Raw genomic sequence first — 14,142 nt, 5'->3', positions numbered from 1 at the left:
GTGTTGCCACACATTCCAGTACCAACCTAGCATGCCCACAATGCTTGGCAGAATAATACAGACTCCAACAACGCAGCAACAGCAAAAGAGGCCCGTTCCTCCCTCCCATCCACGCACAGACACAGCGCTCTAATGCCAAGGCAGTCCATGTCCTTCAGCCCATTGGACTTGGGTCCGGACGCAGACATGCAGATAAGGGGCCTTCAGCTAGCCCAGCGGACTTGCAAAGATTCGCAGACCCAGCGTTTCCGGCCAATGGACCTCAACTTCCGAACTTCCGATTCAACCCTCGGGCCTCGCTCCTCAGCATCAACCCTAAAAACCTGACGATCACTGAACACCCTGTAAATCATTGACGCTTACAACAATCGTAGGAGAAGTTAATGATGATCCCTTGGAAGTTGAGGTAGCAACTTGTACTAGAGAAACGGAGATGGCAGCCACATTAAACCAATATTGTCGTCAAGGTAAAAGACAATAAAAGCACACCATAAACAGTTGATAATTAAGGTGCAAGTGTGAATAAGGAACTTAAAACAAAAACTTAGACATGTAGTGGGATGTCGGAGCCCTAGTGTACCATTTACAAAAGACTAGCTTTCAGGTAGAACAAATAATGCAGAAGCACACACAAAATGCTGGAGGAACTCGGCGGATCAGGCAGCATCTATGTAAACAGTCGACATTTGGGCTGAGATCCTTCATAAGGACTGAGAAGGAAGGGGGAAGATCGGGGGGGGGAGGGGGCTAGATGGAAGGTGACAGGTGAAGCCAGGTGGGTGGGAAAGGTCAAGGGCTGGAGAGGAAGTGGACAATAGGAGAAAGGGAAGGAGGAGGGGACCCAGGGGGAAGTGATAGGCAGGTGAGGAGAAATGGAAGATCAGTGAGGAGAAATAGGTGGTCAGTGTGGGGAATAGAGGAAGGAGAGGGGATTTTTTTTCACCGGGAAGAGAAATCTATATTCATATCATCAGGTTGGAGGGGTGGAATATAAGGTGTTGTTCCTCCACATTGGGGGTGGCCTCATCTTGGCACAAGTAATTCAGAAAGCCGGCAGTACGCTGTTGTCTGATGCTAGGGGAATCGTACATTCAGTAGTTCGGGCAGAATCTATCGAAGGAGATGTGTTGAGCTGAGACTCATCATGAGGATGGGTCTTGGCCTGAAACGTCGACTGTTTATTTGCCCCCATAGATGCTGCCCGACCTACTGAGTTCCAGATTTTTTATGTGTTAACTCTGGATTTCCAGCATCTGCAGAATCTCATGCAGTTACATAGGGTATTGGAGAGAGCACATCTAGAGCACTGTGTACAATGTTGGTCATCTCAGAAAGGATCTCAATACATTGGGCAAAGAAGCTTTTCTGGACTAATTCCAGGAATGGACAGATTGAATTCTGAAGAAACTTTAACAATGTTGTCTTGTATTCACTGTGGACTAAGGGACCTGATTGAAATGTGTAAGATCCTCAGGAGACTTGACAGGCTGGACGTGGAGAGTATGTTTCCTCTTGAGGGAGAATCTAGAGCAAGAGATCACTGTAGAAAAAATTAAGTTTCCCTTTCAATACAGAAGAAGCGGAAAATAGTTTCTCTAAGTATTGAGGGTATTTGGAACCCTTTTCTTCAAACTAGATGTAGAGTCTATGAACAATTTCAAAGCAGAAGTGGATAGAATCATAATCAGGTTTTTTATTGTTGACTTATATGACGTCCAATTTGCTGTTTTGCAACTGCCGTACAACGCAATGCACAAGAACTCCTATGAATGATGAAATAAACAAATTATGCAAACAAAGGAATAGTGAGGTAGTGTTCATGGGTTCATGGTCCGTTCCAAAGTCTGATGGTGGAAGGGGAGAAGCTATTTCTGAATCGTCGAGTGTGGGTCTTAGTCATAGCCATAGTCATAGTCATACTTTATTGATCCCGGGGGAAATTGGTTCTCGTTACAGTTGCACCATAAATAATTAAATAGTAATATGTAAATTATGCCAGGAAATAAATCCAGGACCAACGTATTGGCTCAGGATGTCTGACCCTCCAAGAGAGAAGTTGTAAAGTTTGATGGCCACAGGCAGGAATGACTTCCTATGACGCTCTGTGCAGCATCTTGGTGGAATGAGTCTCTGGCTGAATGTACTCCTGTGCCCACCCAGTACATTATGTAGTGGATGGGAGACATTGTCCAAGATGGCATGCAACTTGGACAGCATCCTCTTTTCAGACACCACCGTCAGAGAGTCCAGTTCCATCCCCACAACATCACTGGCCTTACAAATGAGTTTGTTGATTCTGTTGGTGTCTGCTACCCTCAGCCTGCTGCCCCAGCACACAACAGCAAACATGATCACACTGGCCACCACAGACTCATAGAACATCCTCAGCATTGTCCGGCAGATGTTAAAGGACCTCAGTCTCCTCAGGAAATAGAGACGGCTCTGACCCTTCTTGTAGACAGCCTCAGTGTTCTTTGACCAGTCCAGTTCATTGTCAATTTGTATTCCCAGGTATTTGTAATCCTCCACCATGTCCACACTGACCCCCTTCAGGCTTCCGTACCTCCTCCCCGATGGTAGTAACGAGAAGAGGGCACGTCCCGGATGATGAGGGTCATTATAGTCTTCTTGGTGCAGCCCTCTGAAAATGTCCTCGATGGTGGGGAGGGTTGTGACCATAATGGAACTAGTTACATGTGTAAAGGGTGTGAATGTTAAAACAGGGGTAAAATACGAGGGGTGATTGATAAGTTTGTGGCCTAAGGTAGAAGGAGTCAATTTTAGAAAACCTAGCTCATTTATTTTTCAACATAGTCCCCTCCTACATTTACACACTCAGTCCAGCGATCGTGATGCATACAGATCTTGGACCTCCAGAAAGTGTCCACAGGCAGAGGTGATTGATAAATACGTGGCCTAAGGCAGAAGGAGATGAGTTATACGGCTCTTGTTACATGCACATGCAGTTCAACTCTTTGAGTGGTTATGCAGAAAGTTTTAGGTTAATAACTCATACTGGAGGAACATTGTATCATTTCTTAATGCATGCATTTCTAAATGACAATAAACGAGGACTGAGTGTCCTCATAATCTAATCTAATCTCCTTCTACTTTAGGCCAGAAACTTATCAATCACCCCTGATGAGTTGTTAACCTCAAACTTTCTGCATAATCACTCAAAGAATTGACCTGCATGCGCATGTAATGAGAGCTGTATAACTCATCGCCTTCTACCCTAGGTCACGAATTTATCAATCACCCCTCGTAAATAGATTGGCTGGTGAACATTTCCCTGTTGTGAGTGAGGAAGTCATCCTCTTGTTTAGAACAATTCATTGATTTTTTTTCCTAATACAGTGTTCTCCCAAAAATTTATCAAAATATCTTTAATTTCCATAAAACCTTAGAGAGCTGGTTTCATTCCTCTCACCTTACTGGTATTCATGTACCTACCGTATCTAGAGACATGTTGATTAAGCTTTCACCTTTTCTCCCTTTTTAATTATGTCATTAAATTTCTGATCGCTTAGACCAGCCAGTATCCATTGCAAGCATAAGTTTATTCATAACCTTGTTCAAGTAACGTCACTGTGTTTTAACAATTTTTATCATTAATGTGAAACTTGGTGTGGCTTTTCTCAGCAATATCTTCTCTGTTTTATTTTCTCCTCAATTATCGTAAGCTAGTGAGTCATGCCTCACTTTCGTAGAATTTTTCTTCAAAAAAGGTTCTGAACTGGAATGGGTTACATGGCAGTAGATGCATCCCAACTCATGAAAGGAAACACAGGAAGGTGGATCGTATATCCGTGATGGAGCTGGCCGTGTCTACCACCATCTTGTGACCCTGTGCAGCGGAGACCCCACACCAGCCACTGATGCAGCCAGTTGGAACGCTCTCCATCGTACTGCAGAAACTTGCCAGGACGCTTGGTGGCGTAACCAATCTCCTCTCAGCAGATGGAAATTCCAAGCCAAGGTTGCATTTGCATTGGTTTTGATCTTATGAAGCGCTGGGGGAGACTGAGGGGTTGAGTAGCCTATACCCGCCGCTTATCTGTTTGCAGGAGGAAAAATACTCAGTATACAAGTCATGCACCATCAATAACCCCAAAAGACTGGAAGTAGAGTAAATACTGAAAGGCTTTTATTAGCAGTAAAATGTGACCTCCACCATGCTGAGTGTCTGCCCCTGGACTGAGGAGCAGGAGCAATGGCGCAATCGTCTTTATTCAGGATCAGTGGGAGGAGCCACAGGAGCAGTCAGCAGAGGGGCGTGTCCAGACAGGTAACCCAGTTACAAAATATATATATATATCGTTTACTCACAACAAGCTAAAAAATCCCTTAAAATGGCCCATAAGCTTGGACTCTAAAGGAGGTGGGTACGGAGGCAGTTGATTGTCATCTTACAACCTACTCTGTTCTGGAATGTTCCCTGCCATTTCAAAACAGTAACTTCTACATGGATTTCAAGGAAGAAAGCGGAACCAAAAATTATGACGTACAGGCCATTGGTCAGGGGGGTGCTGGAATCCATTATTAATAGCACTTTCTTCAGAGTGTACTTTGATTGAGCAGAACCAACATGGTCTTTCGGAAATTTTTTACTAATGCAGGATGGCACAGCAGCTTGACAAGACCAGCAGGGTTTGATTCCCGCCTCTGCCTCTGTGGAATTTGTATATTCTCCCCGTGGCTGTGCGGGTTTCCTCCCGCAGGTGAAAGGTGTACAGGTTAGAATTGGTGAGTTGTGGGCATCGTGTTACACTACTGTCAGCAGCATGTTGGCACTTGCAGGCTGCCCCCAGCGCATCCTCGGACCGCACCGGTCACTGACACAAAATCATCCATTTCACTCTACATTTTCACGTACATGTGACAAATAAAACTAATTTTTTCTTTATCTTTGATTTCCTGAACGGGCACAGTAGTGTAGCGGTTAATATAAACCTTTATAGCGCTAGTGCCTGGAGTTCATTTCCGGCTGCTGCCTGTACAGATCGTGTATGTTCCCCCTGTGACCGCGTAGGTTATTTGGTCACTTGGGTGTAATTGGACAGGGTGGGTGAGCTCGTTGCACTGGGAGGGACTGTGACTGTCATGTAACTCTAAATACAAATAAAAATAATAGGATGAATAATAGGAGCCAGTAGATGTTGTATGGTTGGATTTCCAAAGAACATTTGATGAGGTGTCATATTAAGGACACTGCCGAGATAATGACTCATGGGGTTAAAGGTGAAACATTGACAAAGATAGAGATCGGTTCAGATGGAACAAAAAGTCAAGTTAAATAGATCATTTCTAATTATCAGCTAAGAATCAAAGTGGTGCCTAAGGCTGATTTATACTTGTGCGTCAAATGTACGCCGCAGGTACAGCATACACTACGCTGTACTCTACGCCAACCCTACCCTGTAGCCTAACGCGCATCTCTCCCAAAATGTAACTACGTGTTACAGCGACGCAGACCGAACAACTGTGATTGGTCGGCTTGGTAGCATCGCATTTCCTCCTACGCTGCAATAGCTTCCCATTGGACGACTGAAGGGCAGGGAAGGAACTCTGGCTGCAGTGTTTTCCATAAAGCTTCACAGACCTCCGAAATTATGGAGGAGCCTGTGCTTGACGCCAGTTTGTAGCTAGCTGCTACAGCTGTTCACTTCCACCTGAAGCTAAAACTCAAATGGTGATTGCCAGTCTCTGAGCATACTGTGCGTACACTGATGCGAAATAAATGGTTGGAGACGATGAACCAAATTGTCAAATCTACCTGCCGACATCCGAAAATATTTGAAATGCATTTCCTCATCCATGTCTCTCAGTGGCCGGACAAGCACAGAAAATTCACCCTCCTTCAGTTTCAGTCGTCACTGTTTGAAGTTTGAGTTTCTTCATGTTGAGTTTCAACACGAAGAAACTCAACACAGTGGCATAGAAACCCCACCACCAACTAACGTTTTGGCGGTGAATTGCAGAGCGACGCAGACACACCAACGCACAAGTATAAATGCTCACAACGGCGTAGCCCACTTGCGTAGGCTACGGCGTAAGCTGGTACGCAGAAGTATAAATCAGCCTTTACTTCTTTACAATCCCTGTTAATGACTTAGTTGAAGGAACCAACTGGAGTCACATTGTTTTTTTTGTGTATATCATGACGATAGACATGAAAGTATTATCGTAAGGATAGAAAGCATCTGGGTTTAGAGAAGGGTGAAGCAAGAGCCAATGAAGTATAATGAGGAGAAATGCAAAGTTACTGCTTTGCGGCAAAGAATAGGAAAACAGTGAGAATTGAATTACACAGTATTTTACGTAGCTTCATAGCTCAGTAAGTCGTTAAAAAATTCCTTCATCAGGATTGATGATCGCGGCCAGCAACACTGACTGTTTAATTTCCCCCCACCCCCATCATTCTACAGGACTGTGTGAAAGTCTTCAGCACGTACAGTACCTTGTAAAAGTATTCAGTCCCCAACCCTTTGTTAACATGAATGAGTATTACAACTTTCACTTGAATGAGTATTACAACTTTAATCAATTTCACTGAGAACTTTTATTTGTGAATCACATGTTCTTTTTTTTCCACAGTAGAGCCCAAAAAAAACAGGAATAATTGTAAAGCATGAAAAACTAAATTTCAAGAACCTAAATGTCAGCAGTTCAAAACTGTTCAACCCCTTTTCCTCTCGCAGCTATTACAGCCAGCAGTCTTTTTAGACAAGTCTCTATTAACTTCGCACAACATGGTGAAGCAAGATTTGCCCAGTCTGTCTTGCAAAATTGCTCAAGCTGTGCCAGGTTAGCCGGGGAGCGGTAGAGTGCAGCAATCTTGAGGCCTTGCCAGAGATGTTTGATCGGGTTGAGGTCAGGACTCTGACGGGGCCACACAAGGACATCAGTTTTCTTCATTTGAGACCATTCCATGGCTGGTCTGGCAGTGTGCTTTGGGTGGTCCCGCTGGAAAATAAACTTCCCCCCTCCCCCTCCTGTCTTCTCCTATCATTTCGGATCTCCCCCTCCCCCTCCCACTTTCAAATCTCTTACTAGCTCTTCCTTCAGTTAGTCCTGACGAAGGGTCTCGGCCCGAAACGTCGACTGTACCTCTTCCTAGAGATGCTGCCTGGCCTGCTGCGTTCACCAGCAACTTTGATGTGTGTTCCTCCGCAGCTTAAGCTTTCTGCAGAGGCGAGCAGGTTTTTATCCAGGATCTCTCTGTATTTAGCAGCATTCATGTTCCCATCAGTCCTGACCAGATTTCCAGTCCCTGCTACTGAAAAGCATCCCCACAGCAAGACTTTACAGTAGGGATGGTGTTACCCGGCTGATGCATGGCATTCAAGCCATGCCACACATACTGCTTAGTGTTCAGGCCACGAAGTTCCACTTTAGTCCCATCCAACCTCATGATTCTTCCACATCTTTAAAGTATCTTCTAAGTGACTCTTTGCAGAGTCTTTATGCACAAGGGTATGTTTTTTTTAAGCCACTGCTTCTTCCTTGTCACTCTTCCAAAAATATACTTTTTGTGCAAGGTCTTAGAGATTGTGGAGCCATGAACTTCATCTCCAATTGCACCATCTGACTTCTGCAGCTCTCTCAGCATGACTGCTAGTGTCACAGTAGCCCCCCGTACAAGGGTCATTCTTCCCCGGTGACTGAGTTTATAGGGGTGGTCTGATCTCAGCAGTGTGGCTGTGGTTTCATATTTTTCCCACTTTTCCACAAAGGGGATGAATACTTTTCAGCCTCACAATTTTGGTTGTTAATTTTTAGTAAATTGTTGACGGGTTTTTGACCACCACCAAGCACATCTCCTCCCCCCCGCCCCACTTTCTGCTTTCTGTTCCCTACACAACTCCCTTGTCCGTTCATCCCTCCCCACTGATCTCCCTCCTGGCAATTATCCTTGCAACGCCGTACAAGTACCGCACCTGCCCCTACACCCCCTCCCTCACCACCATTCAGGGCCCCAAACAGTCCTTCCAGGTGAGGCGACTCTTCACCTGTGAGTCTGTTCAGGTCATCTACTGGGTCTGGTGCTCCCAGTGTGGCCTCCTGTATATCAGTGAGACTCAACGCAGGCTGGGAGACCACTTCGCCCTACCTCTACACTCAGTACGCCAGAAGAAATGGCATCTCCCAGTGGGCCACCCATTTTAATTCCGCTTCCCATTCCCATTCCAATATGTCCATCCATGGCCTCTCCTACGGTCGAGATGAAGCCACACTCAGGTTGGAGGAACAACACCTTATATTCCGTCTGGGTAGCCTCCAACCTGATGGCATGAACATCGATTTCTCTAACTTCTGCTAATGCCCCCCCCCCGCCTTCACCATTGACCAACCCCCTTTCCCCCCTCTCACCTTACCTCCTTGCCTGTCCATCGCCTGTCCCTGGTGTTTCTCCCCCCTTTTTCTTTCTTCTACGGCCTTCTGTCCTCTCCTGTCATATTTCCCCTTCTCCAGCCCTGTATCTCTTTCAAATTGCCAGCTCTTTACTTCCTCCCTTCCCCCTCCTGGTTTCAAAAATCACCTTGTGTTTCTCCCTCCCACCCCCCCAAACCTTTTAAATCTACCCCTCATCTCTTTTCTTCTCCAGTCCTGCTAGGTCTCGGCCTGAAACGTCGACTGCGCTCGGCCTGCTGAGATTCTCCAGCACTTTGTGTGAATGTTTCTTTTTATTTGACATGATGTAATGTCTTCAGACTCACTCGAAGAAGTCCTGTTTCCATATATTTTCAGTTTAGGAAATGAGACAGGAAAATGTGAAAATAGTTGTGGGGGCTGAATATCTTTTCAAGGCACTGCATATACAGCTATGGTGCCTAAGACAGTACTGCATTTGTCAACGTGGAGCAGAGAGGGAGTTTGTAAATCTGACAGATGTGGGGTGTGGGACGGGTGGCAGAGGAGAGGTGCCAGGGGCAGGGGGTGTCACAGGTGCAGACGCACCCGGCCCTGAGATACCAATCTGATTCCAAACAATTGGTTTATTGATCATTAAAGAATGTCTCTCTGGTGCTTCCTGCTCCCTCCCCTCTCCCTTCTTCTTTTCCCAACCACATGACCATAAAACATTGGAGCAGAATTAAACCATTTGGCCCATCGAGCCTGCTCCGCCATTCAATCATGGCCGATCCCTTTTTTAACCTCCTCAGCCCCACTCCCCGGCCTTGTCCCCGTAACCTTTGATGCCATGGCCTATCAAGAACCTAACAATCCTCTGCCTTAAATACACCCAACAACCTGGCCTCCACAGCTGCCTGTGGTAACAAATTCACCACCCTCTGGCTAAAGAAATTTCTCTGCATCTCTGTTTTGAAATGGCGCCCCTCTATCCTGCGGCTCTGCCCTCTTGTCCTAGACTCCCCCACCATGGGAAACGTCCTTTCCACATCTGCTCTGACTAGGCCTTTCAACATTCAAAAGGTTTCAAAGACATCTTCCCCCCATCCTTCTAAATTCCAGCCAGTATAGGTCCAGACCTAGCAAATGTTCCTTGTATGATGATCCTTTCGTTCCCTGAATCATCCTTACGAACCTCTTCTGGACCCTCTCCAATGCCAGCACATTTTTTCTTTGATGAGGGGTCAAAAACTGTTCACAATACTCAAGGTGAGGCCTCATCAGTGCCTTATAAAGCCTCAGCATCACGTCCTTGCTCTTGTATTCTAGACGTCTTGAAATGAATGCTAACATGGCATTTGCCTTCCTCACCACCGACTCGACCTGCAAGTTAACCTTTAGGGTTTCTGCACAAGGACTCCCAGGTCCCTTTGCATCACAGATTTTTGGATTTTCTCTCCACTTAGAAAATAATCTGCACATCTATTTCTTCTACCAAAGAGCATTTTCCAACACTGTATTTCATTTGCCACTTTCTTGCCCATTTTCCTAATCTAAGTCCTTCTCCAGCCTACCTGTTTCCTCTACAACCTGCCCCTCCACCAATCTTCATATCATCTACAAACCTGATAACAAATCAGGTTATTCTATCATCCAAATCATTGATATACATTATAAAATGAAGCAGTTCCAACACCGATCCCTGCAGGAACGCCACTAGTCACTAGCAGCCAACCAGAAAAGGATCCTTTTATTCCCACAACACACAAAATGCTGGTGAACTCAGCAGGCCAGGCAGCATCTCTAGGAAGAGGTACAGTCAACGTTTCGGGCCGAGACCCTTCGTCAGGACTAACTGAAGGAAGGGCTAGTAAGAGATTTGAAAGTGGGAGGGGGAGGGGGAGATCCAAAATGATAGGAGAAGACAGGAGGGGGAGGGATGGAGCCAAGAGCTGGACAGGTGATTGGCAAAAGGGATACGAGACTGGAGAAGGGAGAGTATCATGGGATGGGAAGCCTAGGGAGAAAGAAAGGGGGAGGGGAGCACCAGAGGAAGATGGACAGCAGGCAAGGAATTATTGTGAGAGGAACAGAGAGAGAAAAACAAGGAAAAGATAATTAATTAATTAATAATGGATGGGGTACGAAGGGGAGGAGGGGCATTAACAGAAGTTAGAGAAGTCAATGTTCATGCCTTTTATTCCCACTCGCTGCCTCCTACCAATCAGCCAATGTTCTAACCATTCCAGTAACTTTCCTGTAATACCGTGGGCTCTTAACTTGGTAAGCAACCCTATGTGTGGCACCTTGTCAAAGGCCTTCTGAAAGTCCAAATATACATCATCCACTGCATCCCCTTTATCTATCCTACTTGTAATCTCCTCAAAGAATTCCAACAGATTTGTCAGGCAGGATTTTCCCTGAAGGAAACCATGTTGACTTTGCCCTGTCTTGTCCTGTGTCACCAAGTACTCCATAACTTCATCCTTAAAAATTGACTGTAACATCTTCCCAACCACTGTGGTCAGGCTAATTGGTCTATAATTTCCCTTCTGCTGCCTTCCTCCTTTCTTAGAGAGTGGAGTGACATTTGCAGTTTTTCAGTCCTCTGGCACCGTGCCAGAGTCCAACGATTTTTGAAGAATCGTTGCCAATGCCTTCACAATCTCTACCGCTACCTCTTTCAGAACCATGATTTCCCTCTCCCTGTCCACTTCCCACTCTCAGTCCACAATAGAGACCCATATCAGAATCGGATTTATCATCACTCAAGGAATTTGTGGGTGTTTTTTGTGGAAGCCGTACATGCAATACATAAAATTACTACAGTACTGTGCAAAAGGCTTAGGCACCCTAGCTAAGACTTTTGCCTAGTACTGTACAAGCTGAGTTCCTCCAGCATTTTGTGTGTGTGTGTGTGTGTGTGTGTGTGTGTGTGTTGCTCTAGGTTTCCAGTATTTGCAGAATCTCTTGTGTTTATGATAGGTGAATGGAGCCTGGAGCCTGGTGCAGTTTACGACCCAGGACCACACAGTTTAGAAGGTACAATATTTACATGTATTGGAGGGAAGGAGAATACGTACTCATTGGACAGATGAACTGGTGGGTATAGAAATGTGCAAGGCTTTAGTGACTTTGAAATTGGTGCCAGAAAGGTAATTTGCAGATCATAGAGACATAGAATCACAGAGAAGTACAGCACAGCAACGGGACCTTTGGCCCATCTAGTCCATGCTGACTCATTTAAACTGTCTTACTCCCATCGACCTGCACCGGGACCATAGCCCTCCATACCCCTACTATCTATGCACCTATCCAAACTTCTCTTCAACGTTGAAATCGAGCTTGTGTGCACCACCGGCAGCTCATTCCATACTCTCACGACCCTCTGAGCAAAGAAATTTTCCATCATGTTCCCCTTAAACTTTTCACCTTTCGCCCTTAACCCATGACTGCTAGTTGCACTCCCACCCAACCACAGTGGGAAAAAGCCAGCTTGCATTTACCTTATCTATAACCCTCATAATTTTCTATACTTCTATCAAATCTTCTCTCAGTCTTCTACCTTCCAAGGAATGAAGTCCCAACCTAATCAATCTTTCCTTTTAACTCAGGCTCTCCAGCCGTGGCAACATCCTTGTAAATTTTCTCTGTCCTCTTTCAACATTGAGTACATCTTTACTGTAGGTAGGTGACCAAAACCGCAGACACTACTCCAAATTAGGCCTCACCAATGTCTTACACAACTTCAACATAACATCCCATCTCCTATACTCGATACATTGATTTATAAAGGCCAATGTGCCATGAGGGCAACACTACTAAGGAGGGGAAGAAGGCAAGAACACCACTTAGGGAAGGAACCATTTACAGAATCTACTCACAGAAGCAGGGCATTGGGTGCCAATATTCATAAAGAACGAAGGTATTTTAAATTAATGACTGACGCCATCAATTTGAGTAAATGCCTTTCGCAGATTTGAACTTGCAATAATCATCCAGTTCTTCTCGCGGGTGGTGGAGTAGGGTAACATACTTTGATTGACCGACTGGATCATTAGAGTCAGACAATAAGCATTGATCCGGTTCCCTCCCTCTGATTCCTTGGTCCCGGACGTCACTATTCCTGAAAATATTCAGCACAATTCCGCCACAGCAGAAATAATCGTCAATACTTGCCGAGGAGGATTGTTAACACAAGATATTCCGCAGGTGCTGGAAATCCAGAGCAACTCATACACACAGAAAATGCTGGAGGAACTCAGCAGGTCAGGCAGCGTCAGCAGAAATCAGTCGCGATGAAGGGTCTCCACCCAAAACATCGACTCTTCATTCACTTCCATAGATGCTGCCTGACCTGCTAAGTTAGTCAGTTAGTTCCTACTCGTTATGCCTCTGTGGTTTAGGGCAGCGAGCTGGCTGCTGGCTGTGTGCCCAGAGACCCGAGTTCTTTGGGCACAGAGCTCGGGAAAAACGACGCAACAGACTTTTAACACTGCAAATCGGCGAGTTGTTTTGTCATGTCTCCCCTCTCGCCGTGAAACAGGGACATCTCTTTTTCCCTTACTAGCCTGTAATATGTCGAATACCGGGTGAATGAATAATCTTTGGGGTTCTGCGAGTCTGTGTCTTTATTGATGCTTTGCTGCATGCTTGAGTGCTCGGTGGAGGGTGCCAATGTTTTTTTTTGCTGGTGGGGGGGTCGTTGCTCTGCTGCTGCTTACACGTAGGGGGACTTTGGAGTTCTAACATTTAACTGTCATTCATTCTTTGGGGCACTCCTCTGTTTTTGTGGATGGTTGCCAAGAAAAAGAATTTCAGAATGTATATTGTATACATTTCTCTGACATTAAATGCACCTTTGAAATCTTTGAATGAAGGCCCTCGCTCTCTGTCTGATGTTGGCCATCTTCTCTATCGTGCCCCAGCAGTGGCTCAGGCCCTCGTTTCTGCCTCTGTAGCACAGCACCAAGTTGTCTGTGGTCTCCCCATCTCCTTCACCGTTCAGGGATCCGCTGGGGTGCTGGAGTTGGCTGCCCTTCTCGTCATGAGCCCAATCCATCTCTGACTGACCTGCTGGCTTCTTCCAGTGCTCTGTAGGAGGACTGTCGTTATGCATATCACCAGTTGCGTGCACCATTTTAGGTTTCAAGCCGATGGCCAGGAACAGCCCTGAGATGGACATTTTCGCCGCTCAGCTATTAACTACCCTCCTCAGTGTTGGAGCAGCCCCCTTGTTGGCGATCACGGAGTGATGCACCGTGGCTGTGGGATTATTTTGTCACGGCGCAGCAGACCAGCGCCGCCGCGAGCAAGGGCGACGCCGAGCCCACTGTAACAATCCCAGCACCGTGGCTGAGACTTCCTTTCCACGGTCTGGATGTGGCGTGTGCAGCTCTGAGCGGAAACGAGAGAGAGAGAGGGAGGAAGCAGCCGGAGGAAACTGCACCCTGGAAACAATACACAACACATCCACTTTTGGAAACCATCTGGAAGGGAGACAGGATTCTGAGAACATTGGCTTAACTGTTTTGCTGCCGAGCAGTTCACAGTCTCTGGTACCGTGCTGTGAAACATCCCAGTGGGTGTGGAGAGGACGCTTGCAATAGCGGGAGGGTCTAGGACCAGAGGGCACAGCCTCAGAATAAAAATACATCCATTTGGAACACAGATGAGGAGGATTTTCTTTAGCCAGAGGGTGGTGAATCTGTGGAATTCATTGCCACAGATGGCTGTGGAGGCCAAGTCACTGGGTGTACTTAAAGTGGAGGTTGATAGGTTCTTAGT

The 14,142-nt window shown here is 46.0% G+C and overlaps 1 protein-coding gene across 2 annotated transcripts in view; it reads left to right on the top strand.

Annotated features, from left to right (window-relative positions):
• LOC140211884 (uncharacterized) overlaps window positions 1-14,142 on the top strand; it is an 80,262-nt gene that overhangs the window by 36,554 nt on the left and 29,566 nt on the right. The window lies entirely within an intron of this gene.

Source organism: Mobula birostris, chromosome 2 (genome assembly GCF_030028105.1).
Source record: "Mobula birostris isolate sMobBir1 chromosome 2, sMobBir1.hap1, whole genome shotgun sequence".
In the NCBI taxonomy this organism is placed as follows: Eukaryota; Metazoa; Chordata; class Chondrichthyes; order Myliobatiformes; family Myliobatidae; genus Mobula; species Mobula birostris.
The sequence above is the reverse complement of the archived record's forward strand: the minus strand, read 5'-3'. Positions and strand labels throughout refer to the sequence as shown.